Source organism: Triturus cristatus, chromosome 6 (assembly GCF_964204655.1).
Source record: "Triturus cristatus chromosome 6, aTriCri1.1, whole genome shotgun sequence".
Classification (NCBI taxonomy): Eukaryota; Metazoa; Chordata; class Amphibia; order Caudata; family Salamandridae; genus Triturus; species Triturus cristatus.
Window position 1 is genome coordinate 220420755 of NC_140589.1, and position 23470 is coordinate 220444224.

Consider the following 23470-nt stretch of genomic DNA (forward strand, 5'->3'; position numbering starts at 1 on the left):
GCACACATTCTTACACCTAATAAAAATCTAGTGCCCTAGCAATCTTTGTTATAATGCCAATTTCTGAAGTCCCATATTATTTTTCACAAAATAAATCTCAATAAATTTGTAAATATCGTGCCAAAATATAAAAAAGAAATGCACATTTGGCTTTGGTCCTACATGGTTGATTAGTTCAAAATAATAGGACATATAATCACTGCAACTCTGATTATTCGCTTCTATAAGGTCTTAGCCCAGAGTGAACAAACATTTACAAATATGACCTAGATGTTTTGACAAACCTCTCAGAAAGATCTGGGTAATAAGCTGGTCTCATATGAATTTGGGCTATGAGCTTAAAAGAAAAGTTAACACTTTGGGCCCAATTCAGATGTTGTTAGGAAAGCATTCCCATGGAATCGGTTCCAGAATGCTTTCTGAATGACTCAGATCAGGGTAGTCCAACCGAGCGATTTAGATGCATCTGGATGCACCCAGATACAATTTGGTCAGACTCCCATTGGCTTCAATAGGAGCCTGTGTTCTGAATGTAAACATAGGCTCCCATTGAAACAAGCATTGGCATAGCCAATAGGTCTCGCCTTTGGGACCTTATAAGCAGCACATTATCCTATGTATTGTGTTGCTAGGTATTGAATAGCTATACAATTACTATATATTGTGTTATGCTGTCAGATGTATGATGAAATGCTTGCCTCTTCCGCATGCTGTATGCATGCTTTTCAATTTAATAACATGTGTATCTCCCCTTTTGTCCCCATGTGCTACTGTCAGTGTGTGCTTCCTACAGTGCATTCTTATGTGCTACTGCTCTTGTGCTCTATTGTACTTGGGACCTACAGCTCTTGGTAGCACACACACACATTCAACTGCACAAAATATGACAGCTCAGATGAATCTACAGTGAATTCCAGAATTTTTTGGGAGTTGGAGGGTTCCGTGGATTAAATTCACATACAACCTGCAAGAGAAAGTTTGAATATCTGCTGCGCTGATTTTGCCTTTTATTCTACTGAAGGTGATTCAGACCTTCGTTTTGTGAGTCACACTATTCTTTGTGTGAGCTGTAAGTCTTACTCTGGGATAATCACTTAGAAGAGATTTTCTTCCACCTCATTGATGTCCAGCTTCAGAGTCGGGTTCCTTTCTAGCTGCTCCGATTCTCTTCAGTCTCCCAGCTAGGTAACCAGATGGCTCCATGTCACAGGGACACGAATTTTCCACTTCTGGACTTTGCTCCTACGTATTATTGTTATCCAATCTGTTGGCCCAACTGGCTAAATTTGGAGGAGTCCAGACTACAACTCCTCAGAATGCACTAATATTAAATCAAAGCTCACAACTAGAAAAGATGTGTTCTGATGACATGAAATCCTCTGGTCACCCTACTTTCAGCTGATTATGATACAACTGACTACACCGCACTAATGAGGTTCTTCCACCCCGTACTCCTGCAAAATACAACACTTTCAGATAGCAGGGTATGGGAGAAGATTCCAGCCCTTCTGGAGGACTGTGGCAGTACAGATGATCACTCGAGTGCTGTAGAGGCTGTGGCAAAGTTAGTTTAAAAAGCAACATAAACACTTGTACAACACATGAAAATTAGAAAATCGAAGGCCAGGTGTTCAGTGTTTCATCAGATTGCCATTATTGTTAGTTATGAACATGGAGACTATACCCAAATGCCATTTGACTCATTCCATGGGTTGAGACCATTTCAGAGCGCTTGGACCTTCCTCTTGGTTGTTTATGCCAAGACATGGCCGGCTTTAGCGATGGTGCCCCCTGGTGGGACAATCTTTCTTGGTGCTCCCAATGACCTCCTTCACCATTTGATTCCCTCACTGCCACCTAGACCTTCTCTCACATGTATTTCATTTCTTTAATAGTGCTACTCATACTAATGTAGGAGGTCAGAGCACTTCACATCACACATGCACCTTATTATGCAGAGAATGAATTGTACAAACTTGTAAATCAGTACATAGGAAAGGTTACATAAGAACGATAACTACTAGGTGTGTATGAATCACTTGTCATCTTTACTGGAATGCATTATGTTTTACGAGTGGTTGATCAGGCGAAGCACAAACTTGCATTTTAAAACGTAATAAGTTGTTGTGGATGGCTTTACTTATACAAATGAATTTCTACCCATACAAACTTTTTTTTTTTTAGCAACGTTAGGATAACGAAAGACAAAGGAAAAAAACATAAGTTTGTAAACCTGCACTCTGCACTTCGTATGCAGCTCTTTGATGCCAGCCCACAGCTCACGGTCTTCCCGAAGGATTGTAACTTATGAACTGAAAGTAACAAAAGAATCTCTGTGACAAAAATATGCCCGCGCTATCTTTGTAACATACAATTATGTGATTTGCGTTTTACACGTGCCTTGCAGAAGACACTTTGACCCTCTGCATTACTTTATGATGTCAAAACTGCCACTAGACAAAGCTCCGATCTCCCCAGCATGTACATTAATCACCAAAGTAATCTTGATATTGGTATTCTTGCTTGAACATTGCTGGGTACATAAGGGGCTATGCAACAGGTGCTTTTAAGCCCACAAAATATTTCATAATACAGCGCCACCCGACCACTTTGCCCGATGCGGTGGCACCAGTCGCACCATCCTAAAGCCAGCACTGTGTCAAGTTTAGACAGATGAGCCAGTTGCACTCATCCAGAGCGTCACATATTTTAAAGGGAGATGCCGGAGTAATTCATCCAGTCCTGTCCAGATTCATACTACCCATCCTAGTTTCAATTATCCCACAGCAATGATACCTATAAGTCCTAGATTTCACAGCAAACACGTGGTCTGGGTAAGCTACTTGCGCATGGGCCTGGGAGCCACGATGACTTTGTTCATGCATCTGCGGAACAATAGAGGCTCTGTGTTTTGCTTCCGTTGAGTTACCACCCAATAACAGAGATGTCAAAAAGGCCAACGAGTAGAGTCAGATTTCACAACGGCTTGGAGCTCAAGTCATAAAACACCATTACCCATGGACGCAGCGGGTGCCTTTGGTCTTCTCCCCAGGGACCAAGCGTTATCAAGAAAATAAGTGCGACCACGAAAGTTAAAGCGACACGCTTGTTTTCCTTCCCAGTAGCAGTTATATTGAGGTTTACGTGGAGCGTGGCCGGAAGTCAATGGACAACCTTTCCCTTGCGGGAGCGAGCAGCACCAGGAGCGATAATTGCTAACAGATGGCGCCAAAGCTCGCTCCCACAAGGGAATCGCCAAACGTGCACGCGTTGCCATTGAAAGCAATGCAACGCGGGCACGTTTTTGGGGACAAAAGCGGATCGATTCCAAGAGGTCCCCCCTAGACAGCGCATGCGTGCTGCGTAGGCGAGACCTAAAAAGGGGTGGTGTGGGAAAGTCGGGCACCCTGTGGTGGGCACCCCATGGTGCCTGCCACACTGTGCATGCATGGGTATGGGAGACCCAAGACCAAGGGGTACACTCCTGGGCCCAATTCGGAGGGTCCTGAGAGAAGGGGGGCTTGCTACAGCCCCCCGAAGTCCGATTCCCACAGCTGTTTTGTTTCAGAACCGTTTCCCACAACACGGACGGCTTTCTTGCACCATACTCGGTAGTCCGGAAAGGTGACCAATTCGGTCAGAAACAAGGCTTCCGAATCGGATTCGAACAAAGCGAGTCCCGTTTGGAGCCTTTCCTGATGAGATCGTAATCGGCCCCTTAGGAGGAAATGGGGGTTAGGAACAAAGAACTCCACTCACAACATCATTTGCCCAGGTGTCACACAGGTGCACAAATAAACTAACCAGGTGATACTTCCGACCCACAGAGGGGTTCTGTTCTCCTAGACGTCCACTGGTGTGATCTATAGGTCGGCCAAAGGTTCTGGCTTCGCGTAAGATTCATTATCAATCGTTTTTCATGGTCACCGGTCGGCGGACGTATATTCTTGTGTGTTTCCGAGTCTAGGAGAACAGAACCCCTCTGTGGGCTGAAAGTATCACCACAGACGACGGATAGATTTACGAAGAAGAAAGCCTTGATAAAGTCACGCAACGATTTCCCATGGGTACGACGAAACATGCGTTGGCTGTTTGAAGATCTGAAGAATTAAAAAGAAAAAGAGAACAAGAATCAATGTACTTGTGTTAAATTTGTGCTCACACTTTGCACTCAGACATCTTTCCTATAATATAATCGTGTGCTGGGGATTTTGCATCAAAGTACTAGAGTAGGTAGCAAACTCACACACCTTAGATTTATTCTCTGACCTATTAGATGCACACAAAATGTTATTTTCCAAATGAAAGGACACCTTACTTTGTCCAGGATGCCAAAGGAGGCATGTGTGTAATTGTAGGTGAAGAGTGTACTTTTAATCTGCATGTTTCTCCAGGCATGCAAGAACACACTGACCGTTTACACAAAATTTTGAGATAGTACACACACTTAATGACATCACTGCATTCAAATGTGTTTGGCCATAGCTGAAATGTATTTATGAAGGTTTGAAAATTAATTTCAAATCCAGTCTCAAAGAACAGTGCAAATATGTTTTGGGGGGTTCAGGGGTGGGGTTTAGGTGTTTTAATTATCTAACTTCCAATAAAATAAATATGATTTACAAATTATACATATTAGTTTAAAATTCTAAGATTTTCGTTTAATAAATAATTATGTCGCTATTAAGTGAAATTGAAAAATGAAGTATGTTTTAAACAAATATAGTTTAAAAATGCAGGCAAAATTAAAAATACCCATTAGGAATTTTTTGACAAAAACAAATAATTAGATTTACAAAAACTACATTTCATATTAAAGCATTGGAATTTTAATAGAACATTAAACTATAAATATTACACATAATAAATGTAAATATTAATTTCAAATTAATAAACCATTGTTTAAAAATGCCCACTATTTACGAATCCTCAAAATCACACAATTCAAAAGGAAAAAGAAGAAAATGTATATATAATATTCCAAAAATAAGAACACAACTGAAAACAATTAAAACATGACCGCGTTTAGAATATTAATAATTAATATTCCTATTAAATAAAACTACCCACCCACACCCCAATAAACACAAAAACCGGGCAAAAATAAATATGTAAATAATTACCAATTAACTTAATTAATATAATTATAAAGTATCAGTTATAGATTACTACCCATCCAATCCTCCAGTAAACCCCAAATACTAAACATAAAGGTGCCGATTCCAATCCTGTAAAACCCGGGTATGAATGGTCGTACGGGGCGTATTCTCCGTACGACTCGTACCCGGGAAATCCACCTTACAAACCAGCAAGTACGATTCATACAAAAATACCATTTCCGTACGAATCGTACAAAACTACGTACGGCTAAAAAATACCAACTATTCTGATCCGGGACAGCGTGTACGTGAAGTCCGTACGGAGTCAGGCAGCGTTTTATGGACCAGCAAGTACGCTACGTGCCTACATCACTCCGCACGGCTTATTTTTTACGGCAGTCAAAAACTCCCGGGAAATTGAGTACGACGCGAATAAGGAGCCCCGGTACGTGACGGACAGCCATGGACCCCATCCTACGTGTCATCCCGGCCCTCCTAGCCTACGACCTGGTGCACAGAAACCGCCGTGCACACCGCAGAAGGTCAGAACAACACCCAGTGGCAAAGAGGGGGGCGAGGGGCAGGAAACAAACTACTATATTCTGTACATACATTACCTCCAGGGTCTGGTCACTTCGGGGGGGCGTGTCCAACAATCCCTGCGTCCCGCAACAACAGAAGTGGACGTGGACGCGTACCCCTACGTCACCACTAGATTATTGATACGCACCGTACCCACACATCCATAGCATGGGTATGGTCCGTATCACTATTGTAGTGGTGACGTAGGAGTACGCGTGGTACGGGCCTTACACACGCTTTCAGAGCGTGTGTATGGCCCGTACCATGTGTAATCCTAGTCACCACTACAATAGTGATACGCATCGTACCCACACATCCATAGCGTGGGTACGGTCCGTATCACTATTGTAGTGGTGACTTAGGAGTACGTGTGGTACGGGCCGTATACACGCTCTCACAGCGGGTGTACGGCCCGTACCACGCGTACTCCTACGTCACCACTACAATAGTGATACGCACTGTACCCACACATCCATAGCGTGGGTACGGTCCGTATCACTATTGTAGTTGTGACTTAGGAGTACGCGTGGTACGGGCCGTACACACGCTCTCAGAGCGGGTGTACGGCCCGTACCACTATTGGATCGGGGCCTCAGGGGTACGCGTGTTACGGTCCGTACACACCCTCTGAATGCGGGGGTACGGTCCGTATCACACGTACCCCTACGGCACCAGTACACTTGGGATACAAGGCATACACACGCCACGAATGGTGGTGTATGGCCTGGTGCAGCATATCACCATTATATTGGTGTGTGTGGAGGTCAAGGAGAGCAGTGTACAGCACCAAGGGGGTGGGTGGGTGGGTGGCTGCATAGGATTCCCCGCAGTGGCCAGAGACATGGGGGTGGGTGCACATCACTACCAGCAGTGGACAGACATATATGGGTGGGTGCACATCACTACCAGCAGTGGACAGAGACATGGGGGTGGGTGCACATCACTACCAGCAGTGGACAGACATATATGGGTGGGTGCACATCACTACCAGCAGTCGACAGAGACATGGGGGTGGGTGCATATCACTACCAGCAGTGGACAGACATATATGGGTGGGTGTATATGACTTCCAGCAGTGGACAGACATGTGAGGGGTGGGTGTATATGACTCCCAGCAGTGGCCTGCAATATGAGGGGTGGGTGCAGAGGACTCCCAGCAGTGGACAGACATATATGGGTGGGTGCACCTCACTCCCAGCAGTGGACAGACATATATGGGTGGGTGCAGAGGAGTCCCAGCAGTGGACAGACATATATGGGTGGGTGTATATGACTCCCAGCAGTGGCCTGCAATATGAGGGGTGGGTGCAGAGGACTTCCTGCAGTGGACAGACATATGTGGGTGGGTGTATATGACTCCCAGCAGTGGCCTGCAATATGAGGGGTGGGTGCAGAGGACTCCCAGCAGTGGACAGACATATGTGGGTGGGTGCACATCACTACCAGCAGTGGACAGAGACATGGGGGTGGGTGCATATCACTACCAGCAGTGGACAGACATATATGGGTGGGTGTATATTGTCCTAAATAAAGTATTACGCACTCATAATTTCTATAGGTATCAATAGGATCATGCATAAAGCAAGAGGCTGAGTCCGTGGTATCAGGTTCAAAAGGACTTTATTCCAATAACTCGAGTTATAGGGAGAATAGTTCCATCACCACAAGGGATCAGGAAGGGTCTTCTGTTCAGAATTCTCAAAATATTCTCAAACTTTATTCACAGAGTACAGTATATATACATTCAATATTATACGTAAGCAGGAGTGCTTCAGGCAGAGCAAGAGAAAATGAGATAAGAGCATGTGGGTGTGTAAGTAGGCGTGAAGGTGGGCGTCCATGTGGGCGTCCACTTGATGATCATAGGTGAATGTCATAGGTGGGTGGATGCCTAGAAGGGGTTGCGTGATCAGCTGGAACTTTACTGGAACTTTGCCTTACTTGTGCTCAACTCGAGTATGACGTGTAATTGACGTGTGACTGGGGGAAGGCTGCTTGTGCAGTCGGGGAGTCTGGAAGAGAGGCCTTCAGTGTCAGGACGACCAGCACATCTTGTATTATCTGATATCTAAAGTCTGGAGCAGGGACTGATTTGTGACATAGGTTGCCCATCACCAAGAGCCAATGTGGCATCTATTTCTTCATTCACTGCGTAGGCCTTACATGGGGGCTATGGGCTTTTCACTGACGTGAGCTTTGCAATCACACAAAAAGAGACAGAAAGGCTAGGCTCTCTCTCCTTTGCAGACGGGTTGTGTTTATTCCTCCTTCTCCAGGCAGGAATGTGGTTCAGTAGGAGTAAGCAGATAACCGTGCTCAATACTGTCTCGGCACCTCGGACAGGGCCCCTTTGGCTGAGGCCCAAGTGTGCAAGGCCAAAGATATGCAGCTGCAGCTCTCAGAGCGTCTGAGGCCTGAAACCTCTTTTCGGCTCTGGCTGAGCCACAAAAACGGGCTTTCATGAAAATGACACGAGTGCAGGAAAACATGATGCAAAACGTGTAGGCCTCAATGCAGATTTGTCGTTTCTCTCATGGGAGACTGGATGATGGCAGGCCACGTTTATAGTATAAGCATCATGATAGACAGGCCATGGAGGGGAAATGCATGGGATACATGCATGTGTACATAAAGCGTTGGGGGGCACATAGGGGACACATAGGTCTCATAATTTTTATTTCCTCAATATGACTCCCAGCAGTGGACAGACATATATGGGTGGGTGCAGAGGACTCCCAGCAGTGGACAGACATATATGGGTGGGTGTATATGACACCCAGCAGTGGCCTGCAATATGAGGGGTGGGTGCAGAGGACTTCCAGCAGTGGACAGACCTATGTGGGTGGATGCACATCACTAGCAGCAGTGGACAGAGACATGGGGGTGGGTGCAGAGGACTCCCAGCAGTGGACAGACATATATGGGTGGGTGCACCTCACTCCCAGCAGTGGACAGACATATATGGGTGGGAGCAGAGGAGTCCCAGCAGTGGACAGAGATATGGGTGTGTGTTTATCATTAGCATATGCCCATGACTCCATGGGTGTATGTACGCATCCCTGAGTTTTGACTATGATGATAGTGCCATAACAACACATCACTGACAGCAGTGCCCCACTCCCAGGAGGATGGCTTTCCCCCACTGCATGACACACCACATGTGGGTGTGAGGACAAATGACACATGCATACCCACCCCTTGCAGATGCAGCACAATACACACACTGAGATCATGCCACAAGACTGAATAGTCATGTCACTGCCTACTAAAGTAAGAGAGCCAAAGGGAACACACATTGTCACGCACATCCCAGGAATGTAAGGAATGTACAGGTGCTGGGCCAGCCACCAAGATGTCGTCTCTCATGGAAGGAATAAGGTGGAGTTTCCACAGATACAATGCCCACAATTGTGAGTCACGTGCCCAAATACCCAGCAGAACAAGTACCAGATGTGTCCTAGGCCTGGATTACACACATGCATAGTGCTGAAAAGGGAGGATTTCCACATGAAGGCATTTCAACATCCTTAATACACAAGTACAGTGACTAGCAAGGATGGCACAGACGATGCAGCCGGAGACATTGCTGAGCAGGCATGGCCATAGTTGAAGGGATCCGTCACAAACTAAGGAAATGTAGACACTGGTCAGCACGACAATTGGGCAACTCTTTGCAGGGAAGATGTCAGGTGCCACAGAGGAAGGAACACTCCTTGGGAGAATGTCTCAAAACCATCATAACACACACTACAAATGATACTTGGCAGAGACCTTGTGATGGCACGCAGATACCATGGTCAACCTCATCCCCATCAGACTTGAACATTTCTCAGAACAATAACACATTACCACAACCCCAACTCCTGGAGCCTCAGCACCAACATCAATACCTGAAATACAATAGTGTTCAAATGAAAATGCTTTATTCAGCATTAAATAAAAGGAAGTAATAAGACTATATACAAAGGCCAATGGCCAGTCCATCATATAAGTCCTTGGGGTGACACTGGGGCACATGTCTCTCCTAGCTTGCCTGCACACTGGAACCCTCAGGTTCATCGACCGTGGGGGCATCATGTGAGGAAGGACCAGGCACCGCAGGGACAGGAGGGGGAAGGGTAGGTGGGGTGGGTGCAGGGGTGGATGTGTTCACCACAGGGGGTGGGGCAGTGCCAAAGGTGGTGGTTAGCTCGGCGCTGCACACTTCTGCAAGGGCGGGCAGAGTAAGCTCTGACCCGGAAGAAACCCCAGGGACAACAGAGGGGGGGGCGCAGGGATGGGTTTCAGCGCTCCTGGGGGAGGGGGTGGACATGGGGGTGGACTCAACTCCCCTGCCCGGGGACTTCCTTGACCGCTTGCGGGGTGGTGACACAGTGGGGGCAGGGAAGCCAAGGGGAGTGCTGGTGGAGGGACTGGGTTGTGAGGCATGCGTACTCAGACTGTGGCTGCATGTATGGCTTTGTGCCCCAGACCCAGTGGGTGTGCCTATCTCCCCCTGAGTGTGCGTGTCAGGATGTGTGCGCTTGCCCTTTGTTGGTGGTGTGCTGGATGTGTCTGGTGTGGTGCGTGCGTGGAAAGGTCTGTGTGTGCATGGGGTCAGGTATGGGAGAGGGAATTGTGGATGGGGCTGGGATAGGGGGGATGATGAAGCGCTGCAGGAGAGACACTGCTACCGTCAGTGAAGAGTCCATGGACTGCAGAAACCGGCATTGCTCAGACATCGCTGATGACATGCCCTCCATGTACGACACCATCTGTGTCAGCAGTCTGGTGCGGCCATGGAGGACATTCAGCATCGATGCCTGGCCAACCTGCAACTGCCGCTGTATGTCCACAGACTCAGCACTGAGGGCAGCAGGGGTGACAGGGGCAGGGGGTGCGGTGCCTGGACCGAAGGAGACATGGTGGTGGTCAGCACGGACAGAAGGGACCGGAGCAACTGGGAGGGCGGTGATGGGAATGGAGGAGGCGGGACCAGATGTTGGGCTGCTGCAAGGTGTAGTGGCAGCCCCCGCCCCCTCGTCGAGGTCAGCCTCGGGCCCGTCTGCGTCGTAGTTGGTGTCGCCACCAGACAGGTCCCCTAACTGACTTCCCTCGCCCTCCGTGCCACTGGCTCCCGATGTGTCGCCAGCACTGGTGCCACTGGTGCTGTGTCCCTCCTCAAGGTCCGTGTTGGTGTCTCCCTCGGTTACCATTGATGATGCTGTGGGCAAGGTGAAGATACAGAAAAACATCAGTCACCTGTATACATCTGACACATGAGTACCAAAACAATAGGTCACAGTGCATATCAGGCAATGCTTAATGAGTAACAGCTAGATTACTCCGCACATATGTAAGCCCTGTACTCCCCAGTTGGTAGACCCACCATGACACTTGGACACAAGGAAAAATAGGACACACCATCCCAAAACTAGACTGAGAAATATATTGAGAAGCTAGTGATTGGGAACAGGTGAGCACAGCAATACAATGAAGTCATGCCACCTCTTGTTTACCCTGAAAGAAACACGAGTGGTGCACCCAAGGCAAACTAACACACCTCAATACTAAAGGTGTCCCCACACTCAGAGCCTTGTAGGTAATTTCAAACAGTAACCCTAAAAACTTTAGTCCCTTGGGAATAACAATACTTCACACAATCGACATGTCAATAATGTGGGAATGTTCCATTTTGTGAACAGAACACACATGTGCCTGTATAAAAGATGTCTCCAAAGGAGGTGCACACCAAACTACATTTAACCAGTCATTGAAGAAGCTGGCAGTCTTATCCACATGATCAACTGTCCAAAAGAAATGGTGTTGCAGAAAGTACATATACATGGGCCCACAGAGGTCCTGATGACTTGACAATCGTAAGTTGGTATCACCAACAACCAAGCACTTACCCAAATTCCACAACACTCTGGGAACAAGTATATGTATAATCAGCTAATCAGTCTGATGAGAACAGTGGCTTATTTTAAAAAGTGCCAGCGTGTTCCATGAAAGTGTAAAGGTGGTTTGTTGTGCACTTCCTTGGGAGACATCTGTCATGCATGCACATTATTGTTCTTCACACAAAAACATCAAACTAAAGCATTGAAAACTGGAAGACATGTTGACAAGTGTAGTGAGTGCCAAGGTACAAGACTCTTTTGACTAACAACTTTAATTATGCAAGTTGTCACATGGCCATCCGTTCCCTGATGACACAGTTGGCAACACATCTGACAGACTGCCTGTCATGTGGAGTGGCACACATGTCCAAACACAGTAAATTGCAAAAGCTGCGGGGCCTGCAATTGGGTCGTAAAAAGGCACACCTGCACTGAGCAGACACCCTCATGGCAAGCCAGAATGTCCACACAGATGTCAGCACACAAAGACAAAACTACGTAGCATCGGGACCACACACTGGTGCCAAAAATGTATGACCAGGAATCATGTATTTAAACTATTGACACATGCTGCAATGCACAAACATTAAACAACGCACAACATGACTGGGTCACTGCACGTTGAGTCTCTGTCAAGACAATTATTGCACACAGGTCAGAGCTGGCAAGGAGACATAAGGTTTGGCCATGTAGACCTCGCACGCACAAACCCCCCATACCTGAGACAATGTGATTGAGACAGATCAAGAACTGACACCTCTTAATCAGTGTTTTCTAAACTTTGCTCAAATTTTCCCAAAATTTACTCAACATCACCTCGTGAGGCTGCCTACACATATAAGTGACAAACAACCATCAACAGATAGTTGTGAATAGCCACACAGGCACTGCCCAGCGTGAGTATGCACAAGCCAAATGGGGTCTCCCTGTCCAGTGAACACATGTAGCACACTTCGGATAAATAATGATAAGGCCAGGGAACAATGCCACAGAGGCAAACCAATGCTGAACACACAGAGAATGGGCACAGTGTTGGATGACACACCTGATTACGTGGCAAGGGTGTCTGTTGGAGGGAGGCCCACCGGGTAGTCGGGGAGACTATTCCGGGCACCTTCCTACCGCAAAGTTATAGCCGAGCGCCACTGAGAAGCCCCCTCGGGGAGGTCCTTCTCCTATGATCGTACTAGGCCCAGTAACACCACCACACAGGACTCAATAGCAGTTGCAAGATTAGATTCTTTATCGGCAGTAATACGGGCAATATTTACAGAGGGATCGAGGGATCCTATCAGAGTCTCAATGTTCGTTAAGAGGATAGGGTAGCGGGACAGTCTTAGTACCAACCAGGTACGGGAGGGCTCTGCGCCAGACCTTGGATGCTGGTCTCAGAGCGGCTCGGACGTGGAGAGCCGCGACGGCGTCTGCAGGGCTCGTATGGTAGTTCCGCTTAGGTCGAGCCGCGACACGGTCAGCAGGGCTCTGGTGGTAGGTCCGCTTCGGTCGAGCCGCGACGAGGTCAGCTGGGCTCAGGTGGTAAGGTTCAACAAGGTCGGGCCGCGACAGCGTCAGCAGGGCCCCAAGGGTTCGTGAAGGTCTTTAAGCACGGTGGAGCCGCGACGTCGTCAGCAGGGCTCAAGTGGTGGTTCAGGGTGAGTCTTCTTCCATAGGGTCAGCCGCGATCCGATCAGCAGGGCTCTTGACTCCAGGATACAACTACTGCCCTGTCGTCGGGTCGCCCCAGATATAGGACGTGAGCCCTTTGATGTCCGGACCCTTGCGCCCGGAGGGGGCGGAGAGGCCGGGTAGGGAGCGGCCAGACGCCCAGCAGGAGAGGCGCCAGGCCCCAGAGAGCTGGGGGGCGGTCACACTCAGGTGTGGAGAGACGGTTGGGGGTCCCATCGATACTGCCCTCCGCCGGGAGTGGGGAGGGCTCACGTGGTATCCCCCGGGCCAGGGGTTGGCGTCTCGATGTCGGGCCTCGCTGGGACCGAGGCCGGGTAGAGCAGGGTCATACAGATGGTCACGTGGAGTGACGTGCAATCCAAGATGGAGGAGTCCCGATGTGCATGGGACCTCGTGCGGCTTAGCGCGGGGAAACAGGACCACGCCACGAGGCCAGCTCCCACAGTGTCTCAGGGGACTGTAGTGTACACACTGCTCCTTGTTCCTGGAATGATCTGACTGTAACATGAGCAACCGTCCTGGCACCATGCATATCTCCCACTTATGCACATCATGTCTGAGGCCACAACATCGGTCATGCATGCTGCAAGTGTGTTCACTGGAAAACCTCACACTCCTATGGTGAGACTCATCATCCGTGCAAACCAATATGGACCCCCAACTGAGTGAAGAGGACAGGGCACAGGCAAGATACCAACACATGTCACAGACCACCCTCACAAATGATGCATAAAGCAATGTGCACTTGGATTAACTGGCAGCCCAGATGACCATGTGCAATAGTGATTACACACAGACCAGGGTACACATGTCAAGGAGGGGATGGGATTAATAAGAGCACCGTTTGACTTTGGGGAACAGAATATGCACTGCACATATGAACCCTGGCAGTGTATCCAGGCGACAGAGCACTTCAAAAGGCTGGTGACACACAACACAACAAACACACATGTACCTACCCCCTCCTTGCTGCTGTAACTCCTGGAACCGCCTATCCAGGTCAGGGAAGACCACCGCCAGGACACGCTGCATGTGGGGGGTCATGCGTCGGCGCCCGCAGTGTTTGTGTGGAGGTGATAGTTTCAGCTGGACCGGGGCGATCCGCCGGATCTAGCACCGGATGTCCTGCCAGCGTTTCCGGACTTGGGCCAGGTGCCGCCTGCGATCCCCCGCCGTCCTCACGGCCCTGACGATCCTCTTCCAGAAGACTCCCTTCTCGTAGGCAGTTACCTGTGAGGATGACAAAGTGAGACAACATCACTACACATGCTCCATGTCTCAGAGACACACATTTGAACATCTTTGACATGTTAGACAGGGCATCGGATGCTGCCAATGAATTTATTATTTCTCATATGTCCATTGGCCTCTGTGGAATCCCGAATGCACTACATGCCATTGAAAGTACACAGGTGGCAGGAGGGGTGCCACACACTCCCTGATCATGGCACACACTGTGCATCACATACAACACCAGGCTGATTGCCAGCACCTCTAAGCAGTTACATGCCCTAGGCCACTGACGCAACCTCAACAGAGTACACAGTCACAGACACACACAGGCACAGACCAATCACCTGCCATTGGCAATAGCGGATACATACATCACTCTGCACATGTGCCACTTGCCTGTGGGGTGTCACAGGTGTCGGGCTACCTCATCAAGTCAGACACACAGCACGGCTTACTTCTCACATCAGATGGTTAGAGCTGTTGCCTCCTCCATGCAGCTGTGGTGCAACACTTCTCATACACACTCACCCACATGACAAGGAACATTCACACACATCAATGTCCATGGGGCGTACACATCACTTGGACACTCTCACCACAGCTCCACTCAACTCACACACATCTGTGGGTACAGTCACCTGTCACACCGGGGGGACCACTGAATCACCTCAGGACAATAGACAAAATAGGGAACAAATGATTTGCCAGGCTGAATGTGTCATGCACTATGCAGTGAATGTCACAGTAAGCACAATGCAAGTGAGGAGTGCACACCTGAACTACATCATGCTCAGCATGAGAGACATAAGCCTTTCACCCCCTGAGACCCACTGTAAACAACATTGCATGTCTGTCACACCTGCACACAATGGCAGAAGTGACAGTCACAAAAAAGCTGCACAGTCAAAGGTAGTGGAGTCAGAACTCACCTGTTGCCCTGGTCTCCCATACAGGCTGGGGTACTGTGGGAGGAGCACATCCAGCAGGGCCTCATTCTCCTCCAGGGTGAATGGCTGTGCCCTTTCCACAGTCCTTGACATGGTGCCAGAGCAAACACACACAGCAGCAGTGGTCGACAGGAAAGTTGTGCAGGCAAGTGCCCTCTCATGGGTTCAGCCTGACTTATATCTGTCTTGCTGGGTGCTTTCATTTACAGGAGTACAGAGTGATTGGTCAGACTCATTTGCATCCTACGTTTCCTCCAATCCCTTTAAACATACACCAATGACAGGATTTTGCATGGTTCGAAATTTGAGCATCATGGCAAGGCAAACACCACTTTGCAACATTGTAATTTTTGGCCCAACTGACTTTTCCAGCCCACATGATGTGCGCATTGCAACAGAAATATCGGTATACATGACAACCAGCATGCATTTTGGGCCTAATACTTCTCCACTATGTATTCTTTGAGTCAAAAACACAAGTACGGTGTGTTTCACACATACCCGTACACATATGGCACCACTACAATAGTGATACGGACCGTACACACGCTCTCAGAGCGTGTGTATGGTCCGTATCACTATAGGAGTGGTGCCGTAGGAGTACGCATGTGTGTACAGAGCGTACACACACGCGTACTCCAACGGCACTACTCCTATAGTGTTACAGACCGTACCCACGACGTGAGTACGGTCCGTACCACGCGTACTCCTACGGCACTACTCCTATAGTGATACGGACCATACACACGCTCTCAGAGCGTGTGTACGGTCCGTATCACTATAGGAGTGGTTCCGTAGGAGTACGCGTGTGTGTACAGAGAGTACACACACTCGTACTCCTACGGCACTACTCCTATAGTGATACGGACCGTACCCACGACGTGAGTACGGTCCGTACCACACGTATTCCTACGGCACTACTCCTATAGTGATACGGACCATACACACGCTCTCAGAGCGATTGCACGGTCCGTATCACTATAGGAGTGGTGCCGTAGGAGTACGCATGTGTATACGGAGCGTACACACACGCGTACTCCTACGGCACTACTCCTATAGTAATACGGACCGTACACAAGCACTCAGAGTGTGTGTACGGTGTGCTTCACACACTTACACTGGTGATAGGATGTGCACACGAAAGGAATGGAGGTATCAGACTCGCACAAGGCTGTACATCAAGTCATTGTCATTGCAGACGTGTGTGCGCATGGCCTAGGTGTGTCAGGCAGTGAAATTGCACATGTCTTCTCATGTAGTTGCACAATTGATGTGTGATGACCTGTGTACACATGTCATGTGTGATGGGGCACTATGTGGCACACTTCCCCTTCACACTTTGCACATGTGTGCCTGTACTCCACACCTGTCACGCACAGCATCACTGGCATGGCACAGTCACTAGCACCTGCAACTATCCCCTGATGCCATGGACAGGGACACTACCAACTGACATTTCACGATCAGCATGCCCCGATGGGACTATGTCATGTTTGTGTCATGTGTTCCCATGAGCTTGCTGTTAGTGTTCCGTCAACTACATCTGCAGTTGCTGCATCCAACATGTGTCTGTGTGGAGATGGGCAGGGCACACATCTGAGCACACCATGCCACATGTGGATTCCCACGTAAGCATGGTCTGTATGCATTGGACATGACATTTTCAGATGAGGACATATCTGTGTCGTATCAATGTCTGTGGTTTCTGTTTTCACGTGTACCCCTTCATTGCAATGTGTTGGATCTGTACATTTGACATTCCATGTGACCTGTGCGTCGAGCTTGCTGTCAGCTGTCTGTATGAGATGACATCCTTTAAATGCAGCTATGTGGATGTATGTCACTCCTGTGATGTCTCTGGCTGTTCACTCAGACTGGCCCCCAGCTCATTTCAGGGCATGTCATGTTGACTTGCCAATCAAGGGATGTATCTTGTTTTTCGGAGGAGTCTCACCAAGCTGGCATACGTGTCCTGGATGTATTGCACAGACCAGACTCTGTTTTCATCTGATGTGTAGTAGCAGTTTAGCATGTACTCTGTTCATTGACATTGATGATGTCATGCTCCAAATCTTCGGTATTCAATTCAATCCGCCTGTCCCCCGACCAATGCCAGACTTGGGTGCCATGAGGGAACGTGACTGCATCCGACGGTACAGATTCACACCACAGTTGATTGCAGACTTGACCACCAAGCTGGAACCACACCTCCAACCGCGACACAGGTATCCCACTGCGCTGGCCCCCAAGATGAAGGAGATTGCAGCCCTACATTTTTTTGCCACCGGTACGTTTCAATTCACCATAGCTGATGTTGGTAGCATGTCCCAGACAATGTTCAGTCGTGTCCTGTGTGATGTTTTGGCAGCCATGTTGGTGCACCTTGATGAATTCATCCATTTCCCTACTCCTGAGGAGTTGACAGGTGTCAAGGGTGATTTCTATGCCCTGGGAGGGATGCCCCATGTCATTGGGTCCATTGATGGGACACATGTAGCTTTGGTACCACCACAGGCACAGGAGGTAGCCTATCGCAACTGTAAACATTACCACTCTATTAATGCCCTTGTGGTGTGTCTTGCTAACATGCTGATTTCCCATGTCTGTGCACGGTTTCCAGGGTCAGCACACGATGCCTACATCATGAGGCGCAGCAGGGTGCCACAAATGATGCTGCGGCTGCACAACGAACGAGCATGTCTTGTTGGTGGGTATACTCTGTTTGGCCTGTGTGTTGCGGTATCTTTTGCGCTTATGGCATCTTTTGACCCACTTTTTTCCATGTTTCCATGTAGGTGACTCAGGATATCCCAACATGCCATGGCTGATGACACCTCTCCGCAACCCACAATCAGCTGCAGATCACCGCTACAACAATGCACACGGGCAGACAAGGCGAGTGATTGAGAGAACTTTTGGCCTCCTGAAGAGCCGATTCCGGTGCCTTCACAAGACAGGCAGGTCCCTCCCATATGCACTGGTGAAGGTCTGCAATATCTTCCTCGTGTGCTGCATGCTGCACAACATGGCAGTGGAGAAGGCAGTGCCACTCATCCTGGATCCTGATGAGCAGGAACATCCACCCGTGGAGGATGAAGGGCTTGGTCACAAGGCAAGTGACGAGGAGGAGGAGCAGGATATCCGGAGTCAGCTAATACGCAACTTCTTCTCATAATGGTGAGTCACTGGGTCTGAGGGTGCATGCTTGTATCCTTGGGTGGCATGTGTTGCAATGTGTGTGTCCAGCTGACTGTATGCTAAGAGACTTAGATGTGTGTTCTGATGTGTCACTCGAGTGAGGATGTCATTCCACACATTTTCCCAGAAACACTGTCTTTTAAATTAGCATGGGGACAACATTGTTCAGGTTTAGTAAATGACCATGTATGCGTAGAAAACTCTTTGCGCTGACTTCTTGTATGTCTGTCATTCCCAGGTACTTGCGCATGTTGTCTGCTCGTGTCATCGTTGTCCTCCTGCTATTCCTCATGAGTATTGCAACGTGTGCTGAATCAGCGTTCCATGCACGGACACGGCGAAAGGCCATTTTGGGTAAGGATTGAAGCAAGGCAATGTATGGGGTGGTACGTGTTTTGAATGTGTGGGTACTGCTCCTGTGCATGTTGTGTTCCATGCATACATGTCGACTTACCTTGGGGCACATAACATGTAGCATGACTCCCATGAATTGATAGTCACCCTTCCTGACAGCCATCTGTAATGGGTGTAGGATTCAGGTGAAGGCATCAAAGTGTGTAAAAATTTCCTCTGAAACCTATGGGATGCTACGAGTGAACATAGTGTGGGACATCCCCATGACAGGCTCAATGGGGAATTGCAGCCTCTCCGTGTGCAGCAGGAGTTGTTTGGCTCATCCCCTTAACTTGTGTGCCAGTTCATTTAGATTTACAACATCCGTGTTGTGAAGGGGGTGTCCAGCGTAGGTCCCACATGTTCAGTCAATTGACCTGTGAGTCTGTGCACATAGATGCATTTCCCTTAGTGTGAGTGTGAGTAATAAAGGTGTTTCTCACACTCATAAGTGCCTCATCTCTGTCAATGCAGGTCTCTTGCCACTTTGCATGCGTCATCTCTGGCATTGTTGTCAAAGATTGTGCCTAGGAGTGTATGTGTATTTCATCAACATGCATGCATTTCTTCATGGATAATGATCTCTATTGTGCATGAGGTCCATGGGTGTGTATGTTTTTGTCCAGGTTGCTCACCCCAACAGGCCGGACACGCCTGCTGAGGGTGTGTCTCCTGTGCGCAGATCGGCATTCTGTTCCCTGATCCTGTGTCAGTCATCTTTGGTGATTGTTCAGAAATTTTCTCTGGGTGACTGTTAGAATGGGGAACCCCTGGTTGGCACAGGTAGGTACTTGTGACAAGCAGCGGTCCCTTCTTCTATTCAGGGCGAGGGAATTACCCCTTCAGAACAACCCCTGCTCACCCTATAGGTAGTGTGGCGCGAGCAGTCAGGGCTAAACTTCAGGGCGCTAGTCAGTTAAGCATTTATGATAACACACAGTAAATCACAACGATCCCCCACAAACGGACACCAGGCGTAAGTTGTATCAAAAATACGGATGCTTTATATAAAAGATTCTTTGTTACGCAGGCATGTACAAGACCATCAATAACGGTTACGAAATGGAAGCCACAAGATGATAATTAGGCACTGTTCTTGTCTTTGGTAACTTATTCGATCACGAGCGCTTCACAGGGCTCGGTTGAGTCGGTCCAGTCACGATGATGCGCAGCGTACCCGGGATACAGTGATACGGGGAAATCAGAACGTTGCGGACCCCGAGTCCGATAGAGAGTTCACTGTACCTGGGAACGTGCGGTGTGGTTGGACGAGTCTTCAGGGGAGATGCAGGTTCTGCACCTCGTGGGTCTTCCGGGTCAAGAATTCAGCGGGCGGCTCTCGGTAGACAGGTGCGGCCCAGGGCCTCCGACACAGACTGTGCGGGAGGTCACTGCGGAGGGCGGCACGGTCAGACTCAGGCTGGGAGGTGAAGCGGGGCGGCCGGATACGTTACGACGTACGGGCGGCCGTCCGAGGCTGGATTTCACTTCCCCACTAGAAATGCGGCGGGAGGGCGAAAGGGCACCAAGCGCGCTCCAGTAGCAGGCAGGTGACAGGGGAGCGGGACGGCCAGACTCGATGGGTCCAGAGCGACTCAGGTAGAGCGGGGCTCTCGGCGAGTGGAGGCGGCCAGGCTTCTGGGTGTCACGGCCCTAGGAGGGATGCGAAGGTGCGCAGGGCACTCCGGCGGGAGAAAGCACACGGCTCGAATTCTCAGACGAGCGGAGACACGGTGAACCCACTGGTCCTGGGGTTCAGTTCAGGGGGCAAGCTCTTCTTCCAAGCCCTTGGAGATAGTTGAAGAACAAAGTGCAAAAGTCTCTTTCAGTCTTTTTCCTCTCCTTCCTTAGCAAGGCACCTACTGCAGGCCAGTCCCTCAGGTCAGGGAAAGTTACTCCTCCTTCAGCTTCTTCCAGGTCCTTCTAGTCGGGCAGAGTTCCTTCGTGGTTCAATCTGGATCTCTTAGGAGCCAGGCTCCTACTTTTATACAGGGATTCTTTTGTTCTTTAGCGCCAGGGGGCCTGGGCCTGGCTCAGTCCAGTTTTGGAGCACTCTGTTGTGGTGACTCGGCTTGTTCCTTTCAGCAGCAGGGCAGAGACATCAGCCGCTCCACAGGGGGCGGCGCCGGCTTTGTGGTGGCAGAGCACAGGTCTATTCAAGAGTCAGGGTGCACTCCTCCCACCCATCCTGGGGTAATCTCCCTACCCACCACCTGGCAGCCAACCTGTCTCCTGGAATCCCCCAGCCCTGCTCCTGTACTGTTGCTAGGCAGAACACACACACACAGCAGAGGCGGACTGAGATGGTCAGGCACGCAAAGGCTAACTTTCTAAAAGTAGCATTTGCAAACCCAGGATATTAAAATAACCTTTACTAAAAGATGTATTTTATTATCCCGAGTTCAGGCATACTAAACATGACGTTCTACCATGCTCTCTGAGTCCACTGGGGTCACAGCGTGTAGCGATCCCAGCAGCCCATTCTGGCCTATGGAGAGCAGGTAGCCTTCAATAGTGAAAAACGAAAAGGGCTGTAATTCACTATTAAGACATGCCACACACATCAGGGCATGTCCTACCTTAGACCTACAATGCACCCTGCGCTTAGGCCTACCAGGGGGGTGACTAACATGTAGTTAAGGGAAGGTTTAGGGACTGGCAAGTGGGGACACTTGCTCAGTCAGCGCGACGGTACCAGACCGCGCGCAGGTGCTGCAGTGGCAGACCCTAGACACATTTTACCCCGCTGCTTCGGTGGGTGGCACAACCAGTGCTGCAAGCCCACTAGCAGCATTTGGATATACAAGCCCTTGGCACCCCTGGTGCACTCTACTAGGGACTGATAGTAAACCAAATAAACCAAACGTGGAAGTCAATTCACATAATACATTTTACCATAGGGAGAGCATATGCACCTTAGCACTGGTCAGCAGTGGTAAGGTGCCCAGAGTCATAAAACAGCCAACACCAGGTCAGAAAAAATACAGGAGGAAGGCAAAAAGTTTAGGGATGACCCTGCAAAAAGGGCCAAGTCCAACAGTGACCCATGACTAACCTGACACTCCTTCCTTTACGTACGCCTGTTGCAATTGTTGTCCTTTCTGACCTCCTTGTCTTTGTGTGCTACTTTCGGCCTAGTTTCCAGTACATGCTGCCTGCTGCTGCGGGCCCTGCGGCAAGGGTCCACCAAGTTCCCGGATTCTGCAACCCACACGGCTCCAAGATGCTCCTCCCTTCCTCCCTCCACCCATTCATTGGGCTGTCATCAGCTTGTCTGTGCCACTGTTGCTGCCACGCGGTGCCAAAGACAGGACCGTCAGCGCATGCAACGTGCACATTGCACGACACTCATGTCCTTGCATGACCCACATCACACAACAGTCTCATGTTGCAGCCACCCCCCAAGCAATGTGCAACCAAAATTCAACCACATGCTCTCAGCCATGCCCTAAGCGTGCACACGACCCCTTCGCATGCTGAGTGTGCAACTCCAACTGCCTACACAGCGCTGCCCCGCCTTCCAGGCCCGGGCACACCAACCAGGTCATGTCCCTCCTACTCCACACCGGCTCCGTCCAACAGCACGCCATTGGACTCTGTTACCTCCTCAACACAACAGGACCACACATCACCTTCATGACAGTGACGTGGATAAAAGCATCCGCAGCAAACAACTTCTTAATTGCCATCTCAGACGGCTACAAGAGCAGCCGCAGGGACAACACTAACAATCCCGGGGGATGAATTGATATCTGTTCCCAAGTACGCACTCAGGGTCACTAATCGGGTTTGGCACAAACCCCCTGCAAACCCTCAGAGTAACACTCATCTACAGATCTCCAAGCCTACATCCACAATTCAACAAAGCCATCAACACGTCCATCTTCACACACGTACTCACATCCACAGGATACATGTGGCTGTGGGACCAGAACTTCTGGCTGGATGAGAACCACACCAGCAACCATCATTGGTCCATCCACATTGTCATCCACGTTTCTGACAAGCAACACACTGCCACACACCCCCGCTACCAAACCCCCACAGATGCTTGATGTAAGTCAACACAGACATGCTGTGTGGGACACTGGAACCAACACCACCGCCACACCCTGGAACCTCACACACTGGATCAGCAACTGATCCAACAATCTAGCCACGTTGACGGACTTTCCTGTGACGCACATAAAGAATTACGCCACCTGTGACCAGGCACAGCTAGTGGACTCATACACGTCTAGCAGGACTATTGTGCACAGCTTGCAACACAAATAACCATCAGTGGCTTTACAATCAGGGCAAACGGCACACACAGCCATCATCATGTCATCATCAAGGACAATTGGAGATCCTTCAGAAGGTGCAGAGGCAAACACAGCGCACAACATCAAGGAGCTCTTCTGCATTGTGAGTGCACTGACATTAGCTCTCCATCCACAAGACAGCCCAC

The 23470-nt window shown here is 49.3% G+C and overlaps 1 protein-coding gene across 1 annotated transcript in view; it reads right to left on the reverse strand.

Moving 5' to 3' along the window:
* LOC146816676 (adhesion G protein-coupled receptor F5-like) overlaps positions 1-23470 on the reverse strand; it is a 956016-nt gene that overhangs the window by 690409 nt on the left and 242137 nt on the right. The gene's annotated exons all lie outside the window — the stretch shown is intronic.